The following is a 13,334-nucleotide window of genomic DNA, read 5'->3' on the forward strand; positions in this document are numbered from 1 at the left end:
GGCTAACAATGCTTTAATCATCATAACGACGTCACGTCAATGTGGTATTTAGCAAGAAATAGCGCTTTAAAATTTCATGAAATATTTTACTTAATAACATGTTTTAAACGAAATGTCACATTGCACAAAAATTTTGATTAATTTATAATCATGCTGAATTAGTTATTCGCTTTGCAGAATAATTCGCAATAATTTTCGCTCGAACTGAATTCTGCCGCATAAAGAACATATTAGAATCGAAATAATTTATAGCAAACAGTGCTTTATTATTAGGTTATTTAACATTGTTCTGTACAATACGGTGATATATTTGAACTCGTACCCAGCTGAGAAAACCATATTGGACGAGCCGCTAGGCGAGTTCAATATGGTTTTCTCAGCTGGGTACGAGTCCAAATATATCTCGTATTGTACAGTACAATGTTAAATAACCTTTTTATTCTATATCTATTTTATCTTACTATAATAATAGTTTAAATTAAAAATGTTTCACTGAATATTGTATTCCTGCCTTTTCTAGTTTTTTCCCAGCTTGGTATGAGTGCAAATATATTTTATACAGAACAATGTTAGACCTTAAATAACCTTTTTATTCTATATTTATTTCCCTTCATACGTAATATACGTAATTCATTGAATGTTGTTTTTTCTGCGTATCATCATTAAAAAAAGTATATGGTGCAACCTCCCTACAACAGCCATTTGGCGATTTGGGTGGTAATAATACTTGGCTGAGATATTATGCCCACAAACATTGTCAGCAAGTTTGGTGAAGATCGGATGAAAACTGTTCGGCTTAAAAGAGCGGACAAGGCTAAATTCCCCGTTTTTCGAGTAATTCAATGACTATAATCAAAGATTGCCTGGTACAATTTGGCTGGTTATCGAAATTGGCCGAGATGTAATGCCCACAAACATTCTCAGCTAGTTTGGTGAAGAGCCGACGAAAACTGAATTATAGAGCAGACATGTTTTGGATGCTGACCGCCCGTCCGCTGCCATTCATAATCTTCTCCATTTTGTTTCTTAACCGTTAAACAAAAAAATGCTGAGGTAGCTATTCAGATAGTCAGGGCTGATACCAATTTCTAGGTTTCGTCCGGAACGGCTTCTTTTAGCGACTTTTCAAATATTCCAACACCTGATGATCCTTTTTACTGTATTTCTAAGTTTTTGATTATTAACGAACGTTTTAATATCTAAATCAGATAGCATTGTTATCCCTTGAATCGTTTTTTGTGTGTTGTAAACAAACAAAAAAAAAAACTCAAATTAAATCCAGATTTCAAGACGCATAATCAAACTCTGTACACAGAGCGCCTACTTATCCGATTTACATTCGGAACATTTTCACGCGTTTCTGGCTTTATCATATGTTTAACATGGGACTGTTGAACCGTCCAAATACAGAAAATACAGGATTTTTTGTACGCGCGTGCGTCCAAATACAGAAAATACAGGATTTTTGTACGCACGTGCATCCAAATACCGTAATATATTGTACGGTCACGTGTTGCAAATGAACGTTCGCGATTGGATAGATAAAATAGGTATAGAATAAAGGTTATTAACTTTGTATGTGGATATATGCTCGAGTTCTGCAGCGGTAATATTGCGCGACTTTAGGAGCGCAATATTGTCCGCGAAAGAACGAGTGCATATATCCACATACAAAGTTGATAACAAATTATCGTTCTGTCACGAAAGACAGGAAAAAATACGGAAAAAATTCTCCGAAAACGCAATAAACAAATCAAACTGACGCGCATTAATATTTTCCGCGAAAATGACGTCAACTTGTTGTCGCAACGTGCGCGTGGATGCCATGGACGTCACGCGATTCTTTCCATTACAACGTTAAGAAAACATTCCACGTCCTATATTAGTCCAACTCATGACGTAATTATAACTTTCATTTCATTTCAGTATGATAAATTACGTGGCAGTATCCAATAGGTCAGATTAATCAAAGTGTAAAAGTAAACAAAATGTTGCATAAATAACAAATGAAACAAACACACAATAGCAACAAAAATCTAAAGAAACGAGATCCGCAATGGACGGACCGTCAGGGGAGGTAACTAGAGTCACGGATTGGGACTAGTCCGATAAGAAAGCGTTCAACGTCATGATATGGAAAAATATTGCACGATCGAGGTCCATTGAAACCCAATGGAAAATAATTTTAGGTATGTAATAATCATTTTTATTTCCTCTCATGTATGATTTACAATCGTGCATTGTATACTGACTATACTGACAGAATTTTATATAAAACCTAAATGTTTGGAGCAACACTAACGAGTTTTTACATTGTTCACATTGTTTTATCGTGTGTTGTTTTTTTTTTTGTTGTTGTTGTTGTTGTTTTTTGTTTTCTAGTGTTTTTTTTTTTTTTGGTAATCGCTCTAATATCCATGCGATGATTATATTTATTGAAATGTTTTTTATTTAATTTTCATTTTTTTCATTTTTAAAACCTCTTGTAAAATTCCTGCCCTTTCGGACAATTGGTATGAAAATGCACGAAAAAAACGATCGTAATTACGGATAAATTGAATGGGCGGATTAAAAGAAGTAAGGTTCATTCTAATGTTTGAAATCTCAAGGAATTTTAATCGAACTTCAACTTCATACGTTAACTTCGCAAGAGACGTTGAAGGGGAAGGCGAAGGTTGAAATCTCAAACTCTCTAAAGTAAACAGAAGACCTTACTTTCACAATTCTTTCTGAAAAGTGAGTACAGTACATTTTCAATTCCAATCGATTAAATACGATTAATCAATAGAGCTTAGATGTACAATCTGAATCCATATACATGTAGATTATTTTGCGATCATGTAGAGGTTACTACATGTATTTTGTTGAGTAACGTAATTTGGGTGTAGTGTGGGATAGGTTGATAACATCGATTATTGTAGAAATTTCCGTGGCTTGCAGACAGACATTTTCATATATTAAAATTTAATATATCAGCCACTAATCATATACAACAGCGCCACCACTACTGTATAGCGCCACCACTTGAGTGATAGCGCCACCACTTTCAAAAATAGTCTTGTTTTAACTTTTTACTGTGTTTTTCGTAATTGTTTTGTGTATGGGAATACGTGTAATTCATTTCTACACCATTTGCATGCGCAGATATGTTCTTACAGTGTGTCTATTCATTGGAATGTTGTTCGAATACTGGCCGATTTTCATTCTCCGATTTTCGAAAAAAGTTCTATCAATGAAAATATAAGACAAAATATAAACTTTACTTGCGTGTTTACAAGTAGAAACGGGCGATAGCTGCACCGCGGAAATGTCGATAGCTCTTTTCCTTATCCCCACAATTTGGTGGTGGAGCTAGCGTTTAATAGCCGTGCATTGACCCAAGCCGAAATAGATGGTGGCTTTTGAATATTTTACTGCTGGCCAAGATATGTTATTGTCAAAAGTTTAGTATATTATATTAAGATACAAGTTTATTTTTAATTTGATCATCACGTGATGAACAATGGTCACGTGAATGTTGTGTTGGCTGTGATCAATGAACGAAGCGGCAAGGGAGATCACTGCGTTGGAGTGCAACATTTAAAGACAAGCGTGAAATGTACCGGATTATATTTCAGCCATTTGTTATAAAACGACCAGATTTTCAGTAGTGCTAGTGTACAAATTATACATTGATTAAGTGTGTACCGTCTTTTTAATCTAATAAAATCTGTAAAAAGATCCTTTGGAAGCAAAGAATGCAACCAAGAAGAATAACAGCATAACACACAATTCTTTGTTTGTACTATTTATGCACACAATTTAAATGTTTATTTATTGTTTTATAGATATTGTATCATAGAGAAACTGTTCACCATTTTAAAGGTTTTAGCTGAGACTTCCTATTTAATTTACTGAAAATATGATCCACTGCATCGGATCTGACCAAGTAGTCAAGAATATGTTCAAGAATAACCAACAGATAAACAAACAAAAAATGCCAATTTCAAACCGAAAGTATGTTTTCCGAATGCTTACGAACCCGTCGCGCATCTTCGGATTTTTTCGGAAGAATCCTTCGAAACGAGACTATAATTTATAAATAGATGAAACATATATTATATGCCCAAACGATAACGTGATTTTTACAAACTTAGCACAGGGAATTCAACATTTTTGTAACTCACAAAAACTTCATGAAAATCATTCTTATACAGCTATACTACAAGTTTTTCGGGAGGACAATTTAGGCCCTTCCCGAATAAAAGTGTTTTCACAACTTACGGTCAGCAAACTTTTTCAGTAAATCTTTTCAGCATAGTTTTAAGAATATAACTGAATAACTATCTTACACTGTAGAAACAAAATGTAATTAAATTTACCTAGAAAATACACTGATTTATGTACATATGGCTACATTAATTCAATAAAATTTTAGACATTAAACACTTTGTTTTGGCCTAAAATTTTTGAAACTAAAAATTTGCCATTTCTTTTTTCATGTAATCTGTATAAACCATCATGGAAAACAGTTATTTTGTCTCTTTAAACGGTATTGTATTAATTAAATTTTTAAAATCAGTGATCCCGAAAAATTTTTCCGCCTTTTAGGGAAAAGTGTAAAACACGATATTGCATTTTTTTTATTTTTTGAAATATCCTGTAATTTAATATACCATGCAATGTGATCGTGTTGGTCGGTTGTTGAAATTTTTTATTATGGAAAATAAAATTTGTTATAAAAAAATAAAAATTATGTTCAGACATGTTTTAAAATACTTGTCCTGGTACATCCATACGGAACCATTTTCCCATGGTTTTCCCCAAAGACAAATTTTAAGAACAGCGTATTTCATAATAATGGGGCCCGTATAAAACCCATACATAGTTTCGAAAAGGTCTTCTACATGAAAGTCTAAATTTTTCATTGTATTTTTTTTTGAGAAATAAAGTATCGAAAACTGTGTTTTAACGTTATTTAAACATAAAAGGGTTTTACGTCCCAAATGCAAAAAATTTATTTAAGGACTAAATGATGTACTTCATTTTAATTTAAAATTTTAAGGGGAATAAGACACCTAAACAAAAACGGTGCTTCGGGAATATTACCCTTACAACCGCTTTTAATTACCCTGTCCAGACCAAATAAACAGGAGGCGGATAGACATTTTGTCTTAAATTTGATCTGATATAATAGTTTTTAAGTGGGGGGATATGATAATGCTATATACTTTTTTATAAGCTTTAAGCGTTGTCTTAAATAAAAGAAAAATACCACCCCAAGTTTCTTTATTCGATAAATATTTGCGCCCACAGCATCTTTTTTTGCCTTTGGGAAAACGGGGAAAAATTTTACAAAATTTTAAAATTTGATTGTTAAAATTTCGGGATGATTTTTTTTTGTGCCCTTTTACTTTTCTTAAACTTTCGGAAAACCTAATTTTTGAGCCCTAGCGTTGTCTGAAACTATGGTGACCTGAAAACAAATCCTTTGGGGGCTTTTTGTATTTTTGTTTTTTTAAAAAATTAAGTATTTTGCCAGTACTGAATTTTGTGATGGGTAGAATTTTTAAAAACGGTACGCTTTTAGTTAATGAATTTTTGAAATTTTTTAAGCGTATTTTTTGCACTTTGACCTTGGGCCATTTGCACCTTGGGTTGATGTGAGGAAACCCTCGGGCCCCAACCTTTGTTAATCCAAGGTTTGGTGGGGAAAATGAAAGTTCTCCCCCTTTACATCCCAAAAAAGACGTATCCGAACACATGAACTGCTCTTCATACTGAAAAACTGTTTAAAAAAAGGCGTTAAACCAAAACAAAAAAACAAAACTTTAGCAAGTTCTTTAAAGTTACTGTGTTTTGGGACTGCCCTGTATTTAAAGACTGCCCCCGCCCCTATTCAAAAATTTGTTGAAAATTTTTTTTTTGTTTTTTTTTTGTTTTTTTTTTTGTTGTTTTAGTGCAAATTCCCTACGAATATTGTTTTGTAGGTATTTTAAAGAAAAGTACTTTAATGACGCTCTGAAATTTTTTAGAATTTGTTCGCATTTCATGTTACATAAGTTTCTAAGGTATATGACTAATTTTATACAAAAAACAATAATTTCCAAAAACGTAAATAATTTACAGGATTGTAAAGGTGTCATTCATGTATCATCAGTGTAAAACACTAGTTTCTAGCGTGTCAAACTTTTACGGAAACGCACGATTGTCATTATTTCTAGAATGACCCTCGCATCCTTTTGCTCCTAAGATCAGTTCCTCCTTAGAAAATTGATTACTTTTGATCATATTTTCTTAATAATAACACTAAGTTAGAAATTTTTTCCATTCTTTTTAAAACACAGAAGCATCGATTACAAAGTCCAAAAATGAAATACTCTTTTCTTACATTTATGTTCATAAGTGCCATTTTTGATACTTTAAATATTTTCAAGTTAATGACATTAAGGCAGTAGATCTATGTATTTTGAACCTTTTATTTTACTTCTTGGTTGATAATATGACATTTTTGGGTTGATTCGCCATTTAGGCACGATAAACGTTGTATTTTACCTAGAGAAAAAAAATCAGGAAGCATTTGTAACTTAGGTCTATCCGATTTAATTATTATAAAACTAAATCTAGATTGTAATTATGGAAACCATGTGATTTTTTGTCAGCAGCTTTTGAAATTTTAATCCTGCGTTAATATTTTTATCACTTTGTTTTACAACTTTAAACATAAAAAAAGATGACACGGGTATGATAGGTATTGCACATATGTATTAAAAGCATGAAGATAGAATGGAACTTAGAACTCAAACAGTGTTTATTTTCCCAGAGAGAACATTTATTTTATCGACCAGGAGACTAGAAACTGTAGTACTTTTACTCGAATGAACATATGAAACAAAATTAAAGCTTTAATTAGGAAATAAATCATTAAGAATTGGTTCAATCATATAGATTTGAAGAAGTGTATAAACATGTAGAAAAAATTAGACATGTAATTTTCGAATTTTAGCTCCACTATTCAAAGAAAAGTGGGATATAGTCTGCTCATCCGGGCGTCGCCGGCGGCGTCACACCTCTCTAAGATCATATCTCGGTAACCATTGCATGTATTGGATCAAAACTTACTGAAAAAATTAGATATGATAACCTAGGTTGTATTTGCTTTTAATCTGTGAAAAAGTATTTGAGCTCTGGATAAACACAAATCCCACAGGGGTCCGTAACGGACCAAGGGTACATTGATAATTTTGGAACTTCATCAAATCGCTCAAAATGTCATTTTTGATGTTGTCTGAGAGTGTCAGTATATGCTTCAGATGTAAGATATAACCGTATTTGAGAGCTGCAAGCCTAGACATTTCAGAAATATTTTCAAAACAAGTGTCTTGTAATAAATGTTGTTTCTACGGAAGCGTGAAAGGGCCATCCGACGCCAATACGTTTTATTACGTTAAGGCTGCGGAAAGGATATCAAGTTAATGTTTTGCAATTATAAAATGCTGCATTTGTATAATAGTTTCTATACCATAAAATTATAACTTGTGCCTGGATTTGCATTCTTTTTATATCAGTCAATATCAATTTTCTTACCTTCAATATAATTTCATTTCCAAATAAATGGGGAAAACTCGTATAAAAACATGTATTGTACTTTATCATATAAAACGGATTCTACGAAGTAAGTTCTGGTACCAACAAAAGAGAAATTAAACTTGTGTGCCTAAGACCTTAACCTTTGCACATGATACAATGTTTTGCAATGGTGAATATTTGTGCCAGGTTATTTTATCTAAATATACACCCATGCATAAAAAAAATTTCAGACTAGACAAAAAATATCAAAACTGATTTCCTTTTCTCGAAAGATGACCTTGACTTTGATCTTGAACTTGAGGCCCGAGTCTTACATGCAACAAATAAATTTGTTATAGGGACTGTTCCTGTCACTTTAGCATCCATGTTTCTGTCCGGACCAAAACAAATGGTCTTTTATATTTAACCTCTTAGTGTGGCATTGACCTTTGAGAATGGGGCCGGTGTCTTGTGCATGACAAATCGTGTATTCGGAACATTTGTGCCAAGTGATTTTGAAATCCTTAAATGAATGAAAGAATTATGGGCTGGACATGAAACTAATGCTCTAAACCTGTAACCCTTAAGTGTGAACTTTACCTTGGAGCAAGGGTTCATGGTCTTAAGCACGATTTGTGCCAAGTAATTTCACAATTCCTTGATGAATGGTAGAGTTATGGAAAGGACAAGACATGTAGAACAAAGAGTCTCTCAGAGTCATGTGCATTATTTTCCTGTTCTTACTAGATTTGCTTCCTGGAACCGTTAGATAGGTGTCACACCCTTACTCTGTGAAAAAAATGCATTTAATTAGTTTCGTTACATGACCAGTAAACTATGACACACGATTGTACATAATTCATTTCTTCTCAATTCCATCAAATTTTTATATCCACTGTATTAAATGAAGCCGAATTTTTCAGTTGTTTGTTGTTACAGCTCAGTAATTTAAATCATCTTCGATAGAAATATTCACGTAATTTGAAACAGAGAGTATGTATATTCTAGATGGTATTAATGTATTTTGTACACATGGAGAATCATTTTACAACGACCGTTACACAGCTTGTCGCTAGAAGTAATTATATTTCTGCTACATATCCCGGCATCTTCACAGCCATTTATGCGTAAAAATATGTTGTTTGTTTCCGGTATCCCAACCTACCCTAAATTTTTGGCCCGACCCTAAATGTTTTTATGGCCATGGAGAACACTTTTTTCATTTTTTTATACAAAAAGTTGCAAAACTGCACTGTTTATTTCTTTAGATGTGGTCAGTGATGCTAGAAATCAATTTGCTGATGCTCTAAAGGCATAACCCCCTTCTTTGCATTCATTTGTTTGACACAAAAATAAAAATGATAATAATAAAGTCGAACTTAATAAAAAAATCCAAAAATAAATGTCCGACCTGTCTACCCTATTTTTTAACGGCGGCACGAAAAACCCAAATCTACCCAAATCTTACCCAAATCTACCCAAATTTTGATAGGAATGATCAAATCTTCGTAGATTATGAATATTTATTATATATTTCAACATAAATATATCATTTTGATGTATTATAACGATAATTAACTAGAAAAATCAGCGTTGAATTGAAATCACTCAATATTTATAAATATCACAGTCAAATATTCTTACATGGTTATTAATAAAACCCGGCCCAGCCCGCCCAAACCGCGGAAATAGCCGATTCCGATTGTACGGAAACCACCGGAAACTTACGGACGGAAGGCTAATATAATTACGAATGATATCGTGTCGATATCAATTTACATATTTAGAATTTAGTAAAAAACACTGAACTTTATGATGCCCGCGAGGAACTTCTTTGATGAATGGGTTAAAACTCGTGTTCTTTCTGGTTGCAAAAACGTCTTAATACAATTTGTAAACTTGTACACAGGAAGTCGTTACACATAGCGTTGTTTTGACGAGCCTTCTAATTTAGTTCCCGAAAATTTCTATCGTTATCATTATATACTATTTTATAATCACGTTTTGTCCAAAAAGTTGTTATATTTCGAAGAAAGGAATTCCTCTCGGGCCTCAAAGAGTTTTTGTTTCACCTGTGCATTCCCAAAGCCTAAATAATTCTTTGCGTCCGGTAACATGCCTAAAAAATAGGTAGTAAATAGGCAGGGGTTTTTTTATACTTTTTTGTTCAATGAGACTTTACGGAAATTATTTTTATTTTTAAAAAAAATGAATACGAATAATTTCTAATATCACTGACAATTTTTAAAGAATAGAATGAGCAGTTTTTAAAAACTTTTTAATAAAAAGTTTTTAAAAAATCTCAAATACCATTAAACATTTAGGGTCATGTAAAAAAATTAGGATAGGTCGGGAAACCGATTACGCACGAAGAATGCAGCGTTGAATATTGAAAAGTTTTACACACGGTACCCCATATTTTTAAAATATTCCTGTATAAATATATAGAAACAAATACTGAGATAGGTTTGTTCACGCAGTATTCTGAGTATCTCTTGAACTTATAGGTCGACTGAATTGACGTACGATGAAAGTCACAAATTGAATATATTGTGGCACACTGCAGTTTGTGGCATAGCCTTTGCACTTTCGATAATCGATTTCATATTCGGCAGGTTGCTATGATGTTTTAACATCTTTTTTATTTATTTTTTTCAAGTTTGCAAGTAATCTCTGAATAAACTGGCTTACTTAAGTTATATTCAAATTAGTTGTTTTGACGAGCCTTCTAATTAGTTCCCGAAAATTTCTATCGTTGTCATTATATACTATTTTATAATCACGTTTTGTCCAAAAAGTTGTTATATTTCGAAGAAAGGAATTCCTCTCGGGCCTCAAAGAGTTTTTGTTTCACCTGTGCATTCCCAAAGCCTAAATAATTCTTTGTGTCCGGTAACATGCCTAAAAAATAGGTAGTAAATAGGCAGGTTTTTTATACTTTTTTGTTCAATGAGACTTTACGGAAATTATTTTTATTTAAAAAAAAAAATGAATACGAATAATTTCTAATATCACTGACAATTTTTAAAGAATAGAATGAGCAGTTTTTAAAAAATCTCAAATACCATTAAACATTTAGGGTCATGTAAAAAAATTAGGATAGGTCGGGAAACCGATTACGCACGAAGAATGCAGCGTTGAATATTGAAAAGTTTTCACATGGTACCCCATATTTTTAAAATATTCCTGTATAAATATATAGAAACAAATACTGAGATAGGTTTGTTCACGCAGTATTCTGAGTATCTCTTGAACTTAGTCGACTGAATTGACGTACGATGAAAGTCACAAATTGAATATATTGTGGCACATTGCAGTTTGTGGCATAGCCTTTGCACTTTCGATAATCGATTTCATATTCGGCAGGTTGCTATGATGTTTTAACATCTTTTTTATTTATTTTTTTTTTTCAAGTTTGCAAGTAATCTCTGAATAAACTGGCTAACTTAAGTTATATTCAAATTAGTTCAAAACTATATAGAGTAGAATCGAGATACAAATTTTACCTTTTTTCATTTTTGTACAGATGTCTCGTAAACCGGAGGTCGCGGGGTCGAATCCTGTCAGCGGATTTTGACCGTGACTCCAACAGTCCCTTCTTTCGGTGCGAGTACTGGTTAGTTTCCAGGAAGCAGTCATCGAGTGTATTTCACATTAGTTGGTGAACCAGAGCTCGGCGCGAAAAAGAAATATTTTAAATGGGAACAAAATTACCATTTAACTGCACTCAATATACAGAACGATTCACACTGTTTCGTGAAAAAAGACCAAGTAAAATCTTGTTAAGGTTCGTTTGGATATTTACCAATGCTCTACACTTTCAGATTATGCATTTAGATACTTCAAGATAAAACTTCAATGGTTAGACATATCTTGCAAAACTTTGCAATTTATTTAGGTTGGTTTGATATATTATTGTAAACAGAATGCCTTTTCAGTCAGTTTGCTAACTAGTGCTCGGCATGTTTGATACATAACAACTGAAGAATCGTTTGAGCCCGCTAATCATAATTTACAAATAAGTCTGGAAAAAGCAAAATAAAACTTTGAATGGATGTTGTTTCTTCAAATCTCACAAATTTCTTCATTAAGATTTTTTTTGTAAGTTTATCAATATCACAATGTACTGCAGACGATTTACTCTAACATTGCTTACTTTACTATGGTCACGTGACCACACCGGAAGTGAACTGTACTTGGATCTATATTGAGCAGCTTTAATGCTGTCGCATTCTGAGACCCTACGTTTTGTGAAGTTTTCATTGGTAGAACCAAACCTATTGTAATTATGCAAATTAAACTGTTGCTCTTTTTTTTGTATACAGAGTAATTGTACGATAGTTTGCAGTTTTTTACGAAAGATCTGAGTGTAATTAATTCTCCAGCTAAAATGGTTTGTTAAACTGTTCATGTGTGGCTAAATCCATAAAGCATCTCAGAAAAGTTTTAACCTTACAAATTTTTTCAACTTTACGGTAAAGAAAGTGTAATGAGCGTGATTTTCCAAAAACAAGTTGCATCCTTCATAACTTGTTTAAATAATAGTAAAAGTTGATCTGCACCCGATATTACATTGTATTGAAAAGTTAAAATTTGTACTCCTTACGCAAATCGCGTCCAAATCGCGTCGTGAAATCACATTTTAGCTCAACCCTAAATATATATAGTTGTGACGTTTCTGTTTTTACGGAGAATAATTTATTTTTTGGGTTGTCCATTATATCCAAAAAGTAATTATGTTTCATTTGGTATAACAGGTCCATTGAAACTTATATGTTTTCAAATGGAATGACGAAGTAGTGTGTTCTTTTTTTCACAAATACAATTATGATAAAAAAAAAATGAATTGTAATATGAGCGAAAAATACACAGGGGTCTCCTTCTTCGTTTTCGCTGTATTGTCTCAATTTTCTCCTACCCTATTTTCACGCGCAGCTATTGCACACTCAATTTTTACATACAAATGCTTGTATCTAAGGGAAAAATAAGTTAATCACCAAAAAAAGTTTACAACAGCATAAATTTCATTTTAATTATATTCTTATTTTGTTAGCCATTTTCGATTTCTTTCCGATCTTTATTGTTACGCGTGTATACCTGAATACATGTTACACACAAAAGCGGCGTAATGAAAAACATTATATAGTACTTCTTATTAAACATTTTACTGGTCGTTCGCCACTTAGTATGTATCTTTTATTTTCTGAAAATGTTCCTGAAATGTTTTTGAATGAAATAAAATTATAAAATGACTACCAGGTTCATTTTCATGCTGCGGTGCTAGGAAAATTTTGATTGTGCATATCAAAGTCCCGACCAACTTAAAAGTCAGAATTAGCCGGGAAGAATTTTTCCTGTTGTGGCCTTTTAGGATTTTAAGCCCATTTTCGTCAACATTTTATTATACATTTACATTTAAAATACTAAACTCTTTCTCTACATTAACTTACAATTGTCGCATTGAAAAATATTAGTCACAGATAGAGTTATTTCGAGGGATCACCCTCTCATGAATACATTATTTATTTTATTATACCGAAAAATTAATGAAATGATTTATTTAACATTAAAAAAGTTATTACTTACCAAATAATGAAGACAGAATTAAGGAGACTTTACTAGTAAGCACTTAGAAATTGTCGCGACTTTGCTGTATAAAAATACTTTTTGATAGGTATAGTCTTGAGGTTACATAACGCTGTATTTATGGGCATACTTCAACAAAAGCAGCAGCAGTAACATTCGAAAAACGGCGATAACTACGGAACATATAATGAGAGCACTCA

This window comes from Mercenaria mercenaria, chromosome 14 (assembly GCF_021730395.1).
Source record: "Mercenaria mercenaria strain notata chromosome 14, MADL_Memer_1, whole genome shotgun sequence".
NCBI classification, from domain to species: domain Eukaryota; kingdom Metazoa; phylum Mollusca; class Bivalvia; order Venerida; family Veneridae; genus Mercenaria; species Mercenaria mercenaria.